Here is a 13866-nt window from a genome sequence, read left to right as displayed (position 1 = left end):
TTTAATTAGAATAAAATATAAATGATACAAAATTTAATTAAAGGTTAATTTGATAGAAAAGTTAAGTAAATGACTAAATTGATAATAAAATTAATTTAAGGGTTAATTTGATTAACTAAAATATTGCATAAACAGTTTATGTAATCAACCAATTAAGTTAATTTAATTGAGTCTTTGCATGTTTGGAGTTACGGATATATTTGGACCCTCTATAATTGTTATTTAGTCTTTTGGTATTTTTGAAAATAGGACCTGCGAGTCCTGCCTTATCTACTCTCCATTGTATTTCTCTTCTCACCTAAATCCCTTTGAATTAGTTGAAGTATTCTAAAGTAGTATAGAAATTAAATATTGTTGTAAATCAAGGCGCCAAGGAAAAGACGGAGAACGTGAAGGAGAAATATGTAATAGTTAGTATTTCCCTAAGGTTGACCTTTTATTCCGTTTATGGTTCGACAGAATAATTTAGATAATATGTCCATAACCGCCAATGTAAATTGTATGTGTCTGATATATGCTAAAGCAAATCAAGACTAGGTTAGATTATGAGACTTAAAATAAAATCCCTCACTAATTAAAAGTTAAGTAGATAAGCAAGTTATTAAAATCGGTTGCCCCTCCCTAATATTATAATTCAGCCGGCAGTACTGGGGGCCTTTGGGTTGTTGAACAAACTCAAGCTCGGGGTCTTATGGTAACACCTGAATTATCGAAAATCGTTTTCACGAATATTAATACTTAAATTGGGTTAGAATAATTGGATGAGCAAACTCATGTTGTTCTAAGCTAATGGGCAATATGGTTGGGATTGATAAACAAAACATATCAGTTACTAATGTGGTTAGTAACCCAATAACCTAGGAATCACATGGTTAATGTGATTGATTGCATGAATCTACCTAATGAATGAAACTAGCTTGTTGAGCAAACTCAAGGTGCAATTTCAGGAGTTAGGATTCTAGCTCACTAAGGGATTTGTGAAATTCTTCGAATTAATATTGAGGGTTATTAATTTGGTAAAATAGTGGGAGCAATTTAAAAACATAAAAGACCAACGTATTTAAATTGTAAATGAATTAAGCAAATGAATAACATCCGTCACTCTATCTCACTCTCAAGTAAATACTCTGAATCATCATATCTAAAATGGATCTACGTAATATTTTAACCGATAACAAATTGAATAGTTCAAAATTCACCAACTATTTTGGCAAACTCAAAATTGTTTTGAGGATTCGAAATGATTGGGTATGTATTAAGATACACTGATACCCATCATCAAAATTGTTTTGAAGTTCAAAAAGATTGGGTATGTATTAAGATACGTCAATACCCAATGTCCTTGTTGATGATGCTCCTGTTAAGAGGATTGATGTTTAACGGAAGCACCAATCAGATGACGAACGTACAGGATGTATCATACTTGCAGTTATGGCACTAGAGCTACAAAAGCAACATGAGAACATGGATACGTATTCCATGGTTATACACTTGGAAGAGGTGGTTTGAGAAACATACTCAAATGCGGATGCTATGAGATATCGATGAATGTTTCGCTCCAAGATGCAAGAAGGTTCTTCTGTTGTGGCACTTTGTGTCAAGATGATTGACTACATCACCAAAGCTTTCTAGTATTAGATTTGTGATGGATAGTGAATTAAGTGTCGACTTAGTTATACAATCCCTCCTAGAGATTTATTCATAAGTTCATCTCGAACTGTCAGATGAATAAACTCAGAGACCTCTCTAGAAGAGCTCTTGAATATGCTCAAGTCAGTTGAGCCCAAATCTTAAGAAAGTGATGTCAGCACTTGTTATTGAGGGATCTCACGAGAGAAAGGGAAGTTTCCCAATTCTAAAGATTCCAAGAAGAACAAATGCATTAAACCCAAGTCAATAAAAGCAAGAAGGGAATGCCACCAATATGGTAAATAAGGGAATTGGAAGAGGAACTGTAAGAAGTACTTAGGCTCTCTCTAGAAGAAGGGTCGTGATGGTGCTTTTACTTTTAAGACTAAATGATAGATAATTCAACTTACTTGTGATAGTCACCTAGGCCATGTAAGCAAGAAACACAAGTCTAAGCTGTATCAAGATGGGCTTATAGACTCGATTGATTTTGAATCAATGGGCACATGTAAGTCTTGTTTAAAGGAAAGATGACAAAGACACCCTTTAGCAATAAAGGAGAATGTGTATCAGACTGATGCGTGCCGTCTAGTGGTGTAAATGTGTATGTGTATTATGATAGGTGCTTTGACTATGGATGTGATCTTTCTAAATGCTCTATCTTTACTAGACGTCACTACTTAGGGGCAAGTGTACCCCGTCGTATCAAGTAATAATCCGGTTAAGACCGGGTATCGAATCCGTAGGATTTATAACTGCAAGTATTAAACGACTCGATTTTATACATTATTTAAGCGGTGAATGCTTTGAGGTTGATGGGGGAACCAACTACAAACTACTCCTAATTATGGGTGAGGCAAATTTATATAACGAAACTCTAAGAAATGATATGGATGGCGATAAGTTATAACTATGACAAATAACGACTCCTAATGCATATACGGTTAATGTTTTGCTCTTGCAAAGACGACTACGTGTAGTGTAACCGACCCGTGAGGTACTTAGACTACGTGGTTCCTAGTCAAGGCGTGTCTAATGCTTGGGACCAAAAATTAGGGCCCGTAAGTTCCGTGGCTTGTCAATTCCTATGGTTTCTGGAGCGTCACTTCCGGTAAGGCAACACCTATATGAATCCCTAAAGATAGCCCGAATGGCGTCGGAAATCGCGTTCTCCTACACAATAATCAATTATGAATATCAAAACAAGTAACAAACATCAACACATATATATAGAAAAGAAGATCATGAATCATAAATTATAAATATGGGGAGTGTAAATATGAATTACAACCAAGCCTAGTACATAGGATGAGATCAAGCTAATTAGCAAGTGTAAAGGGAAGAATCCACCCTCGAAACTAGCTAACCGGACTCAAAAGCCGTCTCTTAGGACTTGGATGGTGGAGCTCTCGAGCTTGGTGTGCGGAGATGGAGCGGAACTTCGATGGAATGCCGGGATCAACGAACAAGCTCTCAAGATGGAAGAGTTTAGTTACACAAAGCCTAAAAACAAATCTAAAATTACAAGAGTTTAAGCAAAAGATGTATACAAGGTCTAGAGATGTCTAAATGAGTGCTAGTCACTCTTATTTATAGATCAAGCTAGGGGCAAGATTGTAATTCCACAAGGTGCAAGCATGGAGGAACATAATTTTGTGTAGAAATCCCATAATACGCCCCGCGTATGGTGGTGTACGCCCTGCGTGTATGCCCATTCCGTCAGAAATCTCCTGCATGTGGACCAATTCCAGATCTTGTTGTCTCAAACACGCCCCGCGTAGAATGGCATGCGCCTTGCGTAGAGATGGTTGACTCAGGGAGACCATACAGTCTGACTTTCAGGATTAGGCTAATCATTTCTGACATGTGTCATACGCCTCACATAGGTTGGCATACGCCTCGCGTATGCTGACTAGATTCTGCGTGGTGCCTTTGGATAGGGCAATTATTTCTGACACCATGTTTCACGCCCCGCGTAAGGGATGAGGCGCCTCGCGTATTTGAGTGGATTTTCACTCCTTGCTCGTACCTGAAATACAAATCTCGGGGTCGAGTTAGCTTGACGTTTTTATTTCCTAGATTACTAAAAAACAAGGGAAAATAACTGAAAGCACGGAATTTATTTTTATTCCGTTATTTTATTAAAACACTCTATTTTTGTAATTAAACTTATTTATTTCTTCTAAAATTGTCCCGTAAATCACGCTAAAAGATAGGGGTAAAATACCCCTATCAAACCTCCTCGAACTTTAAAGTTTTACTTGTCCTCAAGTAAAAGAAATCGAAAGACAAGGGATTGAGATTATTAAGAAACAAACTGTCGGACGGTTTTGCCAAGTGCGTGATTTTAAAGTTGAAGTGTTATGCAAAGTTTTCGGCAAATACCCACGCAAACAATCGAGTGACCAAAACTTATCTGAAACCTCCATGATCAAAATTAATAGACAATATTAACAGGGGTTGATTATCTTTTGAGAACCCGATAGTACCTCACCAAGGGATTTCACTCTTACGCTCAAACTTTGGTGGGTCGGCGTCCCATGTTCATAAACGGTCTACCAAAAATTAAAGGGCAATTTACATCATATGCAAAGTCTAATATAACAAAATCGGTAGGAAAAATAAATTTATCGACTTTGACTAAAACATCTTCAATTATACCATATGGCCTCTTAGTGGTTTGATCCGCTAATTGCAAAACCATATTGGTACGTTTGATATCTTCTTCTAAACCTAACTTGTTAAAAATAGACAATGGCATTAAGTTTATACTTGCTCCTAAATCACAAAGACAACTTGGGAATTCAATATCTCCCAATTTACACGGAATAGTAAAACATCCGGGATCTTTGAGTTTAGTGGGCAAATTACTTGATACTATTGAACTACAGTCTTCAGTTAACGAAATGGATGAAATTCCTTCCCAACTGATTTTCTTCGAAATCAAATCCTTTAAAAACTTACCATAGTTAGGAATTTGTGTGATTGCATCCATAAATGTCAAATTGATGTGCAAATTTTTAAGTTTATCCAAAAACGTTAGAAGTTGTTTATCATAGTCCTTATTTCGGACTTTGGTCGGAAAAGGTGGCTTGGGTACAAAAGTTTTGGTACTTGTGTCAAATGGTGAACTATTTGTGTTTAAGATATCTTCTTTGGACTTTTGGTAAATCAGTTCCTGGTAATGTTGTATCTTTGGGCATTTCAGGCCCTTGATAATTCTTTCCTGAACGAAGAGTAATAGCTTTCACCTGCTCTTTCGGATTTTCTTCCGTATGGCTGGGAAGACTTCCCTCTTTTCGGGATGGAATTGATTTAGCAAGTTGACCAATTTGAACCTCCAAATTATCGATGCTAGATGAGTGGTTTTTAATAAGCTGATCGAATTTACTTTCGATCCGTTTAAAACCATCGTCGTGATTACTTATTTTTCCACTGATAGCATCTATAAACTTGTCGATTTTAGAAGATAAAGTGCTAATCGTATCTCTTGACTGATTTTGATAATTAGTGGTACGATTTTGATTAGCACTTGTATTATTGTTATTGTTATCTTTCCAGTTAAAGTTAGGATGATTCCTCCATCCAGCATTATAGGTATTAGAATAAGGATTATTAGTTTGGTTTTGCCCTTGGACAAAATTTACCTGTTCGATCTCACTCATATTTTCGTAATCCACATCCGTTTGGATTGGATTACCATTGGTATCACGTGGTGCCATAAATTTGTCAATTTTGTGCGATAACGCAGAAAATTGGGCTTGTAGCATCGCGACTGGATCAAGTTCAACTATACCTTTAACTGATGATGTGGTTGAGGATGATGGTTTTGCCACCGGTATATGTCCACGTTCCGCGGGCCACATACTGCTGTTGATTGCCATTTCCTCCAAAAGTTCTCTCGCTTGGGCTGATGTTTTCTTCATAAATAGCCCTCCCGACATAGCATCTAATGAACCCCTAGTTGTAGGATTTAGTCCATTGTAAAATGTTTGCATTAAAAGTTCAGCGGGTAATTGGTGGTGTGGGCATAAACGTTGAAGTTCTTTAAAACGTTCCCAAGTTTCATAAAGAGTCTCATTATCATTTTGAGAAAAAGATGTTAACTCTTTTATGACTCTTGCGGTTTTTGCTAAAGGAAAATATTTAGATAAAAACGCTTGGGCTAATTGTTCCCAAGTGGCAAAAGTTGCGGCTGGCATAGAAGTTAAGCATTCTTTGGCTCGATCCTTCAAAGTGAAAGGAAAGAGGCGAAGTTTGATTGCTTCTGCAGTCACATCTGGGATTTTAAAAGTGTCACAAATTTCAAGGAAATTTGTTAAGTGGGTGTTAGGATTTTCGTTAGGTAACCCGTAAAATGTTACATTATTTTGCAACATATTAAGCAAAGCTGGCTTAATTTCAAATAGATTTGCGGTGATTCTGGGTCTAACGATACTATTGGTCACACCGGCCACACCTGGCCTAGCGTAATCCATAAGTGTTGGTGGGTCTGCCATTTTTTCTGGCTCGGTAAATGTTTTTACTGGGGTCTTATTTTTGTTTTTCTTGTTTTTCTTGTTCTTCCTAATGGTTTTCTCAATTTCTGGGTCTATAGGGTCTGGTACAATGCCTGAACTTCGAGAACTGCGCATGAACCTGAAATCTTGCACGAACCGAAACTACCTACAAAACAGAATTTGAAAAATAGATAATTTAGTAAATGAAAATTATTAAATTATAAAAGTTAAAATAAGTATGTTTAAACCTAGATTCGAAATAAAACACGAAAAATTTAAAATTTTGTCAAAAATTTTGGCGTTCCCCGGCAACGGCGCCAAAAACTTGTTGAGCGATTTCCGCAAGTGCACGGTATACGCTTGTAGTAATAAAAGATATCAAACCCACATGGAACGCTTTTTAACTAAAACTTATTTAACTCGGTTTTAATCACGTGTTTAGGTTTAATAAAAGAAATACGTTTAATTGATGGAATTGGTTTTGGTAAATTAGGATTAGATAGAAGTATTATATCGAGTTTAGAGAACAGTTTTGTCTTGGGATTTTGATTACAAGACAGATACTTCCGTAATTGGAATAAATAGAAGGTGTAAAACTTATTTTCATAAAGCAAAGAAAACAACTTTAACTTTGTAAAGATTATGGTCATGTAACAATATAGCGATTTGTTCAATTAAATGGCTTTGAACCGTAGAAATCCCCCTGATGTTGAGGTGATTCCTACCTTAATCAAACTAGTATTTTATGTCTGATAAGCCGCGATCAGCGATCATGTCATCCATAAAAACTAAATCTGCCAAGTGTTCAACAAAGTTCTTATATGAATAAGATGGAATAGAACGTTTTAATAAAAACACCAATTTATCATTTTGAAAATCATTTTGTCAGAACAATATCAAAATAATCAACAGTAAGAATATATTGAATAAATAAGTATATCATTAATGAAATGTGAATTTTCACAAGTTAACAGAGAAGTAGAAACTTGGATAGCATTGTAACGAAAACTTTGAGATCCGGGTTGACAATCTTTCTCTCAAACTCCGTAGGTGCGTCAAACCTCATGCGCTTCAGCCGTCAATTCTTCTCGCTGGATCTTCGGAATAGAGACTGCTAGGTCCACTACCAGAATGAAAACTTGTCTCTGATCAACCTTAGAAACTAAACTAATACTGTGTTTATAACTAATCTAATAACAACTTGTGTATAGCAAGTTTGTTTACAGAAATGTAATCTAACTTTCTGATTCTTTTCTGAATCAGAAACTCAACATAATAACTTTCTTCTCTAATTTCTCTAACTTTTTCCAACCTTTTCAATTCTGAAATGGATCACTTATTTATAGTTGTTGAAGGGTTGTAAATGATGGGTCGTGTCTGTTGGTGAAGGGTCACTTTTATCCGAACGAACAGACGCGTTTTTCCGATTTAAAACATGTGTTTTGTGTGCAGAACAGTTCGCTGTCGTGACTGAGATTCTGAAAATCTCAGTCGCGACAGGGGATACAGGGGCGAGTTGAAGACTTCGTCTTTCTCCCGAGCTGGCTTCCGTAAAACGCGACTGAGATTATGAAAATCTCAGTCGCGATAGAGAGAATTTACCCTGTCTCTTGACTGCTTTTCGTCCTCCTTGAGCGTTCTTCTGACTGATATGCATTCTTGGTACGTTTTTTAGGTTTTTCCTCCATTTTAGCTCCGTTTTTGCTCCGTTTTCGCTCATATTTGGATTTAACCAAATAATTAAGTACCTTGCATCAAAGAAGTAAATAAAGACGTAAAAGTATCTTAAATGAATATAATTAGCACGATTTCAATGTAAATTTAACGTATTTATGTATGATATTTTAGGTATATTTTGGGTTTAACATCACTCCCGATAAATGGGAGATACATCCATGGATCGCTTGTGGAAGACTCGACTCTAAATCCTTGCAAGGTGATAGCTTAAGAGTAAGAAATACAGATTTCACTTAACCTATCTTTTTGAGTTGACTCGGCCTGTACAAGTAAAACGAACGTCTCGCTATATGTGACTTGACATCACCCATAGTCATAAGATTCAGTTCAAGGATATAGTTGATAAAGGATCGAATTATACTGTAACTAATACGGAAAGGTTAACGACAGAATCAACATGTCTTCTTATAGCTCTGGGGGAATGATTACGGACTTGCTAATCACATACTCTGTACATCATTCCGTTATGCAAAGATTAAATATAATTCTTTGAAAATTAATTTAATAACGTTGCATACGGCTAGAAGCAATAAGAACCTAATGGATCACACATAAGACTTGGAACCTAAAAGAGAGATAGATGTTAATTAATTGATAGAAGCCCAATTGAGCCCAATAAGGCCAATGGACATAAGGGGGGTCGAAATTCATGTAGTGATATACATGAATAATTAATTTGATTTTGTTAATCCTAATTAGATTAGGAATATGAATTAAATTAATTACGAGATAATTAAGTTAGGAGTTTTAATTAGATTAATATACTCCTATTATTATCCAATAAGGTTATTATTATTATCCTTAATATATTAGATATATAGTGAGATAATAATTAGGAATTCTATTCCGAATGGAATTCCTATTCAGTAACCTAATTCTATCTAACTAGGGATTAGATACAAGAGATTATAAATACCCCTTCCATTGAGATTTTCGAAATCCAAGCAACTCATACCCTACTTGTGATTTTCGAAATTCACCTAGTCCAAGAGAGAGAAAATTCGACACCCCTAGTTCGAGGACGAGATTTCTCTACGGCTTCGTTTGATCAATTGATTTTCATCTATTTCTTTTATCCTTGATCTTGTGTTGATTAGTTAGAGGCAATCTACTTTGATTGCTATTCAACGGTTGATACTAAATTAATCTTCCCGTGTTTTATTTCGTGTTTGGGAACTCGAAGAAGAAAAACAAACAAAAGGGAGAAATTCGTTTTACTAATCCTACATCAGGTCAGTTCACGATTTCGCAGATTCCCGGAGATTGAACCGTCGGATTGTCACGATTTTTGGACAGGAGCTTCTAGACATATTCTTCCACGTTTCCACTGAAGGGATTGTCGTTCGGAGGTCTGGAAGGTCTGTTTCGGATAGAGGCAGATTGGTAGACAGTTTTTATCTCTTTTGAAGTTGTGGGCACTTCGTTTGCAACGGTAGATAGAACTTCTAAAGACGTTCTGGGGCTATGCCTTAGAAACTGCCCTCTTCACCTTAGAAATCCGCTAGTTCCACACCATATGAATTGTTCGTTGGTAGGAAACCCGTGTTTTCATTTATGAGAGTATGGGGTTGTTCAGCCTTTGTCAAACGCATTGCGTCCGACAAACTAGATTCGAAATCTGATAAATGTTTCTTCATTGGATACCCTAAGGAAACTATGGGATATTACTTCTGTCATCCAGATGATTAGAAAGTAATCGTATCCTAGCATGAAACCTTCTTAGAGAAAGAGTTTCTCGAAGAAACACAAAAGGGAAGCATGATTGAACTTGACGAAGTTCAAGAAGAAGAAACAACGACTGAAACAACAGAGGCGGTTGAGGTACCCGAAGGAGTCCCATTAGATGAGACTCTAGTGCCACCTATTCGTAGATCACAAAGAGTTCGTGAACTCCCAGTTAGATATGGTTTTCTAGTGGGAGATGATAATGAGGTTCCCGTGTTAGACGACGAACCCGAAAACTACGAAGAGGCTCTTACTAGTCCAGATTCTAAAGCATGGCTTGAGGCCATGGATTCTGAAATGGATTCCATGTATACTAACCAAGTGTGGACTTTGGTTGATCCACCCGAAGGGATAATGGGTGCAGGTGGATCTTCAAAAAGAAGACAGACATGGATGGAAAGGTTAGTACCTACAAAGCTAGGTTAGTAGCGAAAGGATATCATCAGAAGCAAGGAATTGATTATGACGAAACTTTCTCTCCTGTGGCTATGTCCAAATCAATCAGAATCATGCTTGCAATTGCCGCTCACTACGATTATGAGATTTGGCAAATGGATGTGAAAACAGCTTTCCTAAACGGAAACCTGCTTGAGGATGTATATATGATGCAGCCTAAAGGTTTCATATCGAAGGATGCAAATAAAGTTTGCAAACTTCAGAGATCCATTTATGGACTCAAGCAAGCATCTAGAAGTTGGAATAAGCGTTTTGACGAAACCATAAAACAATTTGGTTTTGAACAAAATTGCGAAGAAGCTTGCATTTACAAGAAAGCAAGTGGGAGCTCTATAGCATTTCTCATACTATATGTGGACGATATATTATTAATGGGAAATGACGTTGCTCTCTTACAGTCAGTGAAAGTATGGTTATCTGGTAACTTCTCAATGAAAGACCTTGGTGAAGCAGCTTATATACTTGGTATAAAGATCTATAGAGATAGATCGAGAAGACTGCTTGGTCTTTCACAGGCTACATACATTGAAAAGGTGCTAAATCGGTTTAGCATGCTTGAATCGAAACGAGGTAACTTACCCATGTTACATGGAGTAAAGTTAAACAATCATCAATGTCCTAAAACCCATGATGATAAATGACGCATGGCTGTAGTCCCGTACGCCAGCGTAATCGGTTCGATTATGTATGCTATACTATGCACTAGACCTGACGTAGCGTTCGCGTTATCTGTAACGAGTCGTTACCAAGGGAATCCGGGAGACGAGCATTGGATTGCCGTCAAGAACATTCTTAAGTACTTGAGAAGAACTAAAGATATGTTCCTAGTGTACGGAGAAGGTGATCTGAAAATAGAAGGATTTTCAGACGCAAGTCATCTCATAGATGAGAATGATTATAAATCCCAATCAGGATACCTGTTTATCTTGAATGAGGGTGCGGTCAGTTGGAAGAGTTCCAAGCAGGGAAGCGTAGCTTTCTCTACGACCGAGTCAGAGTATATCGCAGCTGCGGAAGCAGCAAAGGAAGCGGTTTGGATTAGAAAGTTCATTACAGAACTAGGTGTGGTACCTGACATTGTCAATCCCATTACACTGTACTGTGATAACAATGGAGCCATTGCACAAGCAAAGGAACCACGGTCTCATAATGCATCCAAGCATTACCTTAAGCGATACCACATCATTAGAGAGATTGTGGCTAGAGGAGATGTGAGAATAGAAAGGGTACCTACAGAGGACAACGTTGCAGATCCGTTGACAAAGCCTTTAACCCAGAGAATACATGATCGTCATTTAACTTCTACTGGGATAAGTTTTAGAAACAATTGGCTTTAGTCAAAGTGGGAGTATTTTGGGGTTTAGTGTCCTATAGACAATTGTTCTAGGATACAAACTTAATGTAAATGAATTGTTCTTTATATCATTTGTTTAATGAGATATATGTTTTATAACTATATAAAGGCAATCCCTTTTAAGCACTAAATAAAGTCTTATAAAAGGAAATTCGTAAGTTTATTTAAAGTGATTATAAAGTGTTCATACAAGTATGAAGTGAGACAAAACTTTATAGTAAACTGATAAACTTAAAACCACCCCAAGTCAAGTGATATGTTTGGGATTGACATATCATTGTTGAGACTTGTATGTAACAATGTCTTCTGTCCGACAGAAAGCTGATCTCATAAGCTTCATATATACAGATATCTGGACAGTTACATAGATCCGGTGAAACGTTGTTCATTAGGATTGGGGATCCGATTTGAGATAACAGGATGGGTAGATTCATCCTTGTCACCTGTTCATCTCATTGGTATTAATAGGTATAACTAATCCTTAGACTCAAAGGAATATTGATTGGTATTCTGGATTACGGAATGTGATGCTTTGACTCTAGTGTAACACGATCCTTAACAGAGATGACTCTGGGGTGTGAACAGTAGACGTTGGGTATCACAGGAAGTAATTGCGGAGTCGTTATATATTGGATTGAGCATTTATCACTCCCGATAAATGGGAGATACATCCATGGATCGCTTGTGGAAGACTCGACTCTAAATCCTTGCAAGGTGATAGCCTAAGAGTAAGAAATACAGATTTCACTTAACCTATCTTTTTGAGTTGACTCGGCCTGTACAAGTAAAACGAACGTCTTGCTATATGTGACTTGACATCACCCATAGTCATAAGATTCAGTTCAAGGATGTAGTTGATAAAGGATCGAATTATACTGTAATTAATACGGAAAGGTTAACGACAGAATCAACCTGTCTTCTTATAGCTCTGGGGGAATGATTACGGACTTGCTAATCACATACTCTATACATCATTCCGTTATGCAAAGATTAAATATAATTCTTTGAAAATTAATTTAATAACGTTGCATACGGCTAGAAGCAATAAGAACCTAATGGATCACACATAAGACTTGGAACCTAAAAGAGAGATAGATGTTAATTAATTGATAGAAGCCCAATTGAGCCCAATAAGGCCCATGGACATGAGGGGGTCGAAATTCATGTAGTGATATACATGAATAATTAATTTGATTTTGTTAATCCTAATTAGATTAGGAATATGAATTAAATTAATTAAGAGATAATTAAGTTAGGAGTTTTAATTAGATTAATATACTCCTATTATTATCCAATAAGGTTATTATTATTATCCTTAATATATTAGATATATAGTGAGATAATAATTAGGAATTCTATTCCGAATGGAATTCCTATTTAGTAACCTAATTCTATATAACTAGGGATTAGATACAAGAGATTATAAATACCCCTTCCCTTGAGATTTTCGAAATCCAAGCAAGTCATACCCTACTTGTGATTTTCGAAATTCACCTAGTCCAAGAGAGAGAAAATTCGACACCCCTAGTTCGAGGACGAGATTTCTCTACGGCTTCATTTGATCAATTGATTTTCATCTATTTTTTTTATCCTTGATCTTGTGTTGATTAGTTAGAGGCAATCTACTTTGGTTGCTATTCAACGGTTGATACTAAATTAATCTTCCCGTGTTTTATTTCGTGTTTGGGAACTCGAAGAAGAAAAACAAACAAAAAGGAGAAATTCGTTTTACTAATCCTACATCAGGTCAGTTCACGATTTCGCGGATTCACGGAGATTGAACCGTCGGATCGTCGTGATTTTGGGACAGGAGCTTCTAGACATATTCTTCCACGTTTCCATCGAAGGGATTGTCGTTCGGAGGTCTGGAAGGTCTGTTTCGGATAGGGGAAGATTGGTAGACAGTTTCTATCTCTTTTGAAGTTGTGGGCACTTCGTTTGCAACGGTAGATAGAACTGTTGGGGTTTAGTGTCCTATAGACAATTGTTGCAGGATACAAACTTAATGTAAATGAATTGTTCTTTATGTCATTTGTTTTAATGAGATATATGTTTTATAACTATATAAAGGCAATCCCTTTTAAGCACTAAATAAAGTCCAATAAAAGGAAATCCGTAAGTTTGTTTAAAGTGATTATAAAGTGTTCATACAAGCATGAAGTGAGACAAAACTTTATAATAAACTAATAAACTTAAAACCACCCCAAGTCAAGTGATATGTTTAGGATTAATATATCACTGTTGAGACTTGTATGTAACAATGTCTTCTGTCCGACACAAAGCTGATCTCACAAGCTTCATATATATAGATATCTGGACAGTTACATAGATGCGATGAAACGTCGTTCATTAGGATTGGGGATCCAATTTGAGATAACAGGATGGGTAGATTCTTCCTTGTCACATGTTCATCTCATTGGTATTAATAGGTATAACTAATCCTCAGACTCAAATGAATGTTAATTG

At 36.6% G+C, this 13866-nt stretch overlaps 1 non-coding gene across 1 annotated transcript; it reads left to right on the top strand.

Moving 5' to 3' along the window:
- The first annotated feature begins 5643 nt into the window (after positions 1-5643).
- Positions 5644-5750, top strand: LOC136228175 (small nucleolar RNA R71). The gene has a single exon (XR_010688509.1). It is a non-coding gene; the product is annotated as a small nucleolar RNA R71 (small nucleolar RNA).
- Positions 5751-13866: the final 8116 nt, after the last annotated feature.

This window comes from Euphorbia lathyris, chromosome 4, assembly GCF_963576675.1.
Source record: "Euphorbia lathyris chromosome 4, ddEupLath1.1, whole genome shotgun sequence".
Classification (NCBI taxonomy): domain Eukaryota; kingdom Viridiplantae; phylum Streptophyta; class Magnoliopsida; order Malpighiales; family Euphorbiaceae; genus Euphorbia; species Euphorbia lathyris.
Note: the sequence above shows the minus strand (reverse complement) of the source record. Positions and strands in the feature narration are given on the sequence as shown.